Source organism: Triticum aestivum, chromosome 7D (assembly GCF_018294505.1).
Source record: "Triticum aestivum cultivar Chinese Spring chromosome 7D, IWGSC CS RefSeq v2.1, whole genome shotgun sequence".
NCBI classification, from domain to species: Eukaryota; Viridiplantae; Streptophyta; class Magnoliopsida; order Poales; family Poaceae; genus Triticum; species Triticum aestivum.
The window spans coordinates 141,005,196-141,013,309 of NC_057814.1; positions in this window are offsets into that span (position 1 = coordinate 141,005,196).

An 8,114-nucleotide genomic window follows, 5' to 3' on the forward strand; every position below is an offset into this window, starting at 1 on the left:
ATGTCGATTTACTGATGTTCACAATGATGCAGGAACTCGCATTAGTCATCTAGGCTCTGACATACAGAAGAAACTGAAGGCTGCCTACACCCTTATAGAGCAGTTATATACCGGCGCGCAACGGGTCATATGCACTGCTTCTCATAACAAGCCACCCCCAACGTTCATCAAAGAAACTTTAGAAAGGTTGTCAATGTTGCCTGCCCGGGTTGAAGAACTCAAAAGATCGGCTGCAAGGGCAGGTGCTCTGACTGCACTAACCCGGGCGAAAGCATGAGTGCCTGATCTTGATCCGGTGGATGTGGGTAAGGGCTTTCCGAGCTTAAAGGAGGACGGATTAGAGTTTGACAATGATGCTCTCCGAGTCATAACCAGGGAGATGCGTCCACTGGCCTGCCAATTGGCTGAAGAAGCTGACCTTTCATACTATCAGGCGAGTTATGACGTCAAAAACAAACGGGTTGCTGCACCAAATCCTGAGGCTCAAAATCTCATCCCACCAATCCGTAAGCACACCTATGCCCCTAACGTTGAACCGTCCACACTTATAAGCGATGAAGCTGTATTCCAAGCCCTAACTGGGATCGATTGGGCAACTGTTGACTTCCAGCCACTGGGTAGAGAGGAAGAGGATGAACCGGTGCAAGATGATCCACAGCCGTCAGGTCAGCCTGGTGACGAGTCATGATTCGGAGGCCGGTTTAATCATCTTCGTGCTGCTACACTTGCTGAAAACAATTATTCTTTTGGGCATTAAGAGCGCCTTGTAATAGGCTAGTTCAAACTTTTGGTCTGCTATGCCATCGCGCATATTTATGTTGCCTGACACTATTAATCCGCCATGCTGAATATATATTATGTTCATAATCCATAGCAATTTATCCCAGCCTTTCCTGCGTACATGAAGTTTGAAAGTGTCCTGGCGGTTTACCGCCGGACGGGTCATGATGCCCAGATATATAGCCATGGTTTATAACCAAGGCTGTAAGAAGATAATCAAATATGAAAATAAATGATATATGTGATACTGAATCACCTCGTTGGTTTACCGAGTTTTTGCAGTAAGGGCGATAACCCTAATCATGAGTACTGATAACTCCTTCCATATTGTGCCGGTTTATAATAAAACCATACCGGGTTGTGATAAAAACCGGATTAACCATATATAATACTGGCGACTTATAGCCGAAACCAGGCCGGGTTAATAAACTTCCGGATTATAATTGATTATACACTGACAACTTTTGTAGCTGAAATTCAAGCCGGGTCAATAAACTCCGGTCTATCAAAAAATATTATAAATCCCATCAAAAAACTTGGCAAATAAAAGCATATAAAAACTTGTAGTCGAGGCTTTTCACGGGCTGCCAGGCCCCAAATCGAGGCTTTTCATGGGCTGCCAGGCCGCTGAGTTAAACCATTTTACAAAGCCTTTTAAGATGGACCTCAATCTTTAACCAATCGTCGTTTTAACTTTGACAAGTTCAGGGTCTATGAGATTGACTCGTCAAAAGTTCGGCGGGTCATACCAGGTTTACCTGGACAGAGTGGCTTACTTAAAATGGCAGGATAACCCGGGGTTTTAGGTGAATACACCAGGCTTCCAAGCTGTGGCTTGATAGCCTATTACAAGTGTAGATTCTTTGTTCATTGCGAAGCAAAGAAACCCCAAGCAATATTTTGAGCTGTGCTCAATGGGTGCCTATGTTTGAGTTGTGCTTTTGCAACACTCTCTTTGGCCCCTAAGTAATTTTCTTTTGGCCTTGAGCCGATCAAGAGGTGTAGCTATGGTTCGAATACGACCAAGCCCCCAAGTGATTTTCCTGGTGGCTTTGCGCCGATCAAGAGGTGTAGCTATGGTTCGAATACGACCAAGCCCCCAAGTGATTTTTATATAAAGCTTTATAAGCTGAATCAAGGGATAAACCGGACTCCGCTTTATGAACAGAAGCCCCCATGTAACCACACATGATGTAAGAAAAACAACAGATACCCCGCTTTAGCTGAGGCTCCGGTTTATTATGTTGACCATAATATATACATTGTCATAACTATGTACATAAGCAGAGCCTGTGGCTCAAGTATAATAAGGCCAAAGATGAGCGATATTCCACGGCCGATGGGTCTCCTCCTCCGATTTACGTGAGTCTTTGTGCTCTCGAACATCTAAGGTAGTATGACCCGTTATGCAGATTCTTGCTGACCACAAAGGGCCCTTCCCAAGGCGGGGATAACTTGTGCATATCAGTCTGATCCTGCATGAGTCGGAGCACCAGATCGCCTTCTTGAAAAGTTCTGTTTCTAACCCGGCGGCTGTGATAACAACGCAAATCTTGCTGATAAATCACCGAACGGGCTGCTGCAATGTCACGCTCCTCATCTAACAGGTCAAGTGCTTCCTGTCGCGCCTTCTCATTAGCAGCTTCGACATAAGCCGCCACAGGAGGTGAGTCATGATGGATGTCACTAGGGAGAACTGCCTCTGCTCCGTAAACCATGAAAAAAGGCATGTAACCCATAGATCTGTTGGGTGTGGTATTGATGCTCCATAACACAGAAGGTAACTCCTCCACCCAACAACCCGGCGTCTGTTGCAAAGGAACCATAATACGGGGCTTGATACCTCTCAAGATCTCTTGATTGGCTCTCTCCGCTTGACCATTAGATTGGGGGTGAGCCACTGATGATACGTTAAGCCGGATATGCTCACGTTGACAGAACTCTTTCATAGCACCTTTGGACAGATTGGTACCATTATCAGTTATAATGCTGTGTGGAAAGCCAAATCGGAAAATCACCTTCTTGATGAATTGAACCGCCGTAGCTGCATCACACTTACTGACTGGCTCTGCCTCCACCCACTTAGTGAACTTATCAACCGCTACCAAAAGGTGGGTCTTCTTGTCCTTGGATCTCTTAAAGGGCCCAACCATATCCAGCCCCCAAGTTGCAAATGGCCAAGTGATTGGAATCATCCTCAATTCTTGGGCCGGAACATGAGCTCGGCGTGAAAATTTCTGACAACCGTCACACTTTTTTACCAAGTCCTCTGCATCCGCATGAGCCGTCAGCCAATAGAAGCCATGACGAAAGGCTTTAGCCACCAGGGACTTTGAACCGGCGTGATGACCACAATCCCCTTTGTGGATCTCACGCAGAATCTCGCGGCCTTCTTCAGGAGACACGCAACGCTGAAACGCCCCTGTCACACTGCAATGATGTAATTCTCCATTGATAATAGTCATGGACTTGGACCGCCAGATTATCTGCCTGGCCAAGGTTTCATCCTCCGGTAACTCACCCAGTTCATATATGCCAAATATGGGACCGTCCAATCTGGGATGATATGAAGTGCTGCCACCAATTGAGCCTCTGGATCAGGAACAACCAGATCCTCCTCTGTGGGGAGTTTAACCGACGGATTATGCAGCACATCCAGAAAGACGTTGGGTGGAACCGGTTTACGCTGGGAACCCAAACGGCTTAAAGCTTCCACCGCTTCATTCTTCCGCCGGTCCACATGATCAACCTGATAGCCTTTGAAGTGACCTGCAACAATATCCACCTCTCGACGATATGCTGCCATGAGCGGATCCTTGGAATCCCAAGTACCAGACACTTGTTGAGCCACTAGGTCCGAGTCACCGAAGCACTTAACCCAGCTCAAATTCATCTCCTTAGCCATCCGAAGACCGTGGAGTAAAGCCTCATATTCAGCTGCATTGTTAGTGCAAGGGAACATTAAACGGAGAACATAACAAAACTTATCACCTCGTGGGGAAGTTAACACGACTCCAGCCCCCGAGCCCTCCAATTGCCTGGACCCATCAAAATGAATAGTCCAATAAGTATGATCCGGTTTCTCTTCTGGTGCCTGTAATTCTGTCCAGTCATTGATGAAATCCACAAGCGCCTAAGATTTGATCGCCGTCCGGGGCATATATTTTAACCCGTGAGGCCCAAGCTCAATAGCCCACTTGGCAACCCGGCCAGTTGCTTCCCTGTTCTGGATTATATCCCACAAAGGAGCAGAACTGACCACAGTGATGGGATGGCCCTGGAAATATTGCTTAAGCTTCCGGCTCGCCATGAAAACTCCGTACACCAGCTTCTGCCAATGTGGGTACCTCTGCTTGGACTCAATAAGTACTTCACTGATATAATAAACCGGCCGTTGAACCGGATACTCCTTTCCGGCCTCCTTGCGCTCCACCACAATAGCCATGCTAACAGCCCGGGCATTAGCAGCCACATATAACAACAATGGTTCTTTGTCAACAGGAGCAGCAAGGACCGGCAGCTAGGCCAGCTGCTGCTTTAAGTCCTCAAACGCTTCATTGGCGGCGTCACTCCAGACGAAGTCATCCGTCTTCTTCAGCATCTGATATAAAGGGATTGCCTTCTCCCCAAGGCGACTGATAAACCGGCTCAAGGCTGCAATCTGGCCTGACAGGCGTTGAACATCATTGATACACTTCGGTTTAGCCAAAGAAGTTATAGCCTTGATTTTCTCCAGATTAGCTTCAATGCCCCTGTTAGACACTAGAAAGCCCGAGAGTTTGCTTGCTGGTACACCAAAAACACACTTGGCCGGATTAAGCATCATCTTATAAACCCGGGGGTTATCAAAAGTCTCCTTCAAATCATTTATCAATGTTTCCTCCTTTCTGGATTTCACCACAATATCATCCACATATGCATGAACATTGCGGCCGATCTGATTATGAAGACAATTCTGCGCACAGCGCTGATAAGTCGCCTGGGCACTCTTGAGCCCAAAAGGCATAGATACATAGCAGAAGGCTCCAAAGGCAGTTATGAAAGCCGTCTTCTCCTGGTCCTTAACTGCCATTTTCATCTGATGGTAACCAGAATATGCATCCAAAAAACTCAGACGCTCACAACCCGCCGTAGCATCAATGAGTTGATCAATACGAGGTAGGGCAAAAGGATCTACTGGACAAGCCTTGTTCAAATCTGTGTAGTCCACACACATACGTCAGGTGCCGTTCTTCTTGAGTACTAACACCGGATTAGCCAACCACTCAGGATGAAATACCTCTACAATAAAACCAGCTTCCAAGAGCCTGGCTACCTCCTCACCAATAGCCTTGCGCCTTTCTTCATTGAAGCGGCGGAGAAACTGCTTGACCGGTTTAAACTTGGGATCAACATTAAGAGTGTGCTCAGCGAGTTCCCTCGGTACACCTGGCATGTCAGAAGGTTTCCATGCAAAGATGTCCCGGTTCTCATGGATGAACTCGATGAGCGCGCTTTCCTATTTCGGATCCAAGTTAGCGCTGATGCTAAATTGCTTGGATGAATCGCCAGGCACAAAATCAACCGGCTTGGTCTCATCAGCCGGTTTAAACTGCAGGGCCGGATCATGCTCCGTAGTTGGCTTTTTCAAAGAAGTCATATCTGCGGGATCAACATTGTCCTTGTAAAACTTCAACTCCTCAATTGCACAAACTGACTCAGCGTAGGCCGCATGACCTTCTTCACATTCCAAAGCGATCTTACGGCTCCCATGTACTGTGATGGTCCCCTTATGACCCGGCATCTTGAGCTGCAGATAAACGTAACAGGGCCGGGCCATGAACTTGGCATAAGCCAGCCGTCCAAACAGGGCATGATATGGGCTATTGATCTTTACTACTTCAAAAGTCAATGTTTATGATCTCAAGTCATGCTCATCTCACAAAGCCACCTCTAGAGCTATCTTACCAACTGGATACGCCGATTTACCCGGTACCACACCATGAAAAACGGTGTTTGGCGGTTTAAGACTTTTATCTGTTAACCCCATGCGGTGGAAGGTTTCATAATAAAGGATATTGATACTACTCCCTCCATCCATGAGTACCTTGGTGAACTTATACCCTCCAACCTGAGGCGCCACCACTAATGCCAGATGACCCGGATTATCAACCCGGGGTGGATGATCCTCTCGACTCCACACGATGGGCTGTTCAGACCAGCGCAAGTAACGGGGCACCGCCAGTTCAAAGGAGTTCACTGCCCTTTTATGAAGCTTCTGATCACGCTTGCACAGGCCTGTGGTGAAGACATGGTACTGCCCACTATTTAGCTGCTTCGGGTTGCTCTGGTAACCCGACTGCTGCTGTTGCTGCTGACTCCCCTGGTGATTATAACCACCTTGGTTGCCCTGATTGCCTTGATTGCCATGTCCGCTCTGATTATCGTGAAAACCTGAACCGGAACTGCCTCCACCATAACCCGGCCCATGAGATCCGGGGGCTAAACCGCCGCCCGGTCCATGATCAAACCGAAAAAAATCTGAATTTTTGAACTCCCGCATAATATAACAATCCTTCCAGAGGTGCGTGGCCGGTTTATCCCGCGACCCGTGCTTTGGGCAAGGCTGGTTTAACAGGTGAGACAGGCGCTCCGGATTGGGACTTGGTCCTCCCCCACGCGGGGGTGGTTTACCCTTACGACGCTGGCCATTATCCTGCGCGTTGGTGTTAGCCACAAAATCTAAACTGTTGTCCGCTTTACGCTTACCGCTATTTCCATGACCCGTCGGGTTATGCTGCTGCCCTTTGGTGCTGCCGCTCTTCTTTCCCTTCCATGTCTTGTCGCCGTCAGACTCGGGGTCCTTGGTACTATCAGAGTCGGAAAACTTCACCAGAGCTGCCACAATTGTTCCCATGTCATTGCAATGACGTTTGAGCCGTCCCAACTTCAACTTCAGAGGTGCAAACCGGCAATTGCCTTCCAACGTTAAAACTGCTGTATCAGCATTGATGCGGTCTGACGAATGCAAAATCTCCGAAACCCGGCGCACCCAATGGGTTGTAGATTCTCCTTCCTCCTGGACACAGGCAGCTAAGTCCACAATTGACATGGGCTGCTTGCATGTATCCTTGAAATTCTGGATAAACCGGGCCCTTAACTCGGCCCATGACCCAATGGAGTTAGCTGGCAGGTTTTTCAACCATGTGCGAGATGTTCCCTCCAACATCATGGTGAAGTATTTAGCACACGCCGCATCGTCCACATCCAGCATCTCCATTGCCATCTCATAGATTTCAACCCACGGCTCGGGGGATAAATCAGCAGTGTAATTCGGCACCTTACGTGGGCCCTTGAAATCCTTGGACAGCCGTACATTGCGCAGCGCTGGGACGAGGCACGGTATCCCCAAAGAACTGGAGGTAACCCCTGGTTCCACCGAAGTTGTTGGACGAACCGGAGTAAGCTGGAGGGCTTCATGCTGCGCCGCTAACTCCGCCTCTCGACGAGCCCTAGCACGATCCACCACATCCTGAGCATCACCACCGCCACCCGCCGGGTTATAGCCACGGGGCGGATTACGATTTCGCGCAATGCTCGACACGGCCGGTTCATCCATATGCCTGCTATAACTCCGGCTCGGGCGGGGAGTAGAATGAATCCTTTCACGGCTGTATGAATAACCCTGCTGCTGAGTCAAGGCTGTCTGAAGGAGCTCCCTAGCCCGTCCTGTCTCGACCGCCACTGGGGACTCGCCTTCGATCGGGAGAGCTGCCAATCATGAAGCGGCGGCAACAATGTTATCCAACGTGTTAGAGTAATGACCCGGTGGTGTTGGGACGTGCTGTGGCGGGACATTGTTCTGACGAGGCGGATCCGTCGGGCGCGGCTGAACCGGCGCCCCCGCTCCAGGTGCCTCCACCCGGTTTACTACTGGCTGATTACTAGTTCTTGCTCCTGGTGTGTTAAAGAGATTTCTTGCCTCATAAACCGGAGGCAGGTGAGATCGGTACCTTCTCCTCATGACATCATTCGATGCGCTTTGATCTAACATAAGCCGGTAGGCCTGTGCATCCAACTCGGCCTGCTCTGCAGCCATCCTGGTATCCTCAGCTGCCAGGTCGGCCTTGGCTTGAGTTATCTGATCTTTCACCTTCGCGATTTCCGCATTATGCTCATCCTGATTTGCCGGGTTAACTTCCGCCATCAGTGCTGCCAAAGCGTCAAATAAGTCGGATAAAACTTGAGCCGACGGTCGCGCAGGGCCTCCTGCCCCGGCTGCTGTCGCCGCTACTGATCTGGAAACCATCACCGCTGCGGCCGAAGAGTGGTGCGCTGGCTGTGTACCAGCCATG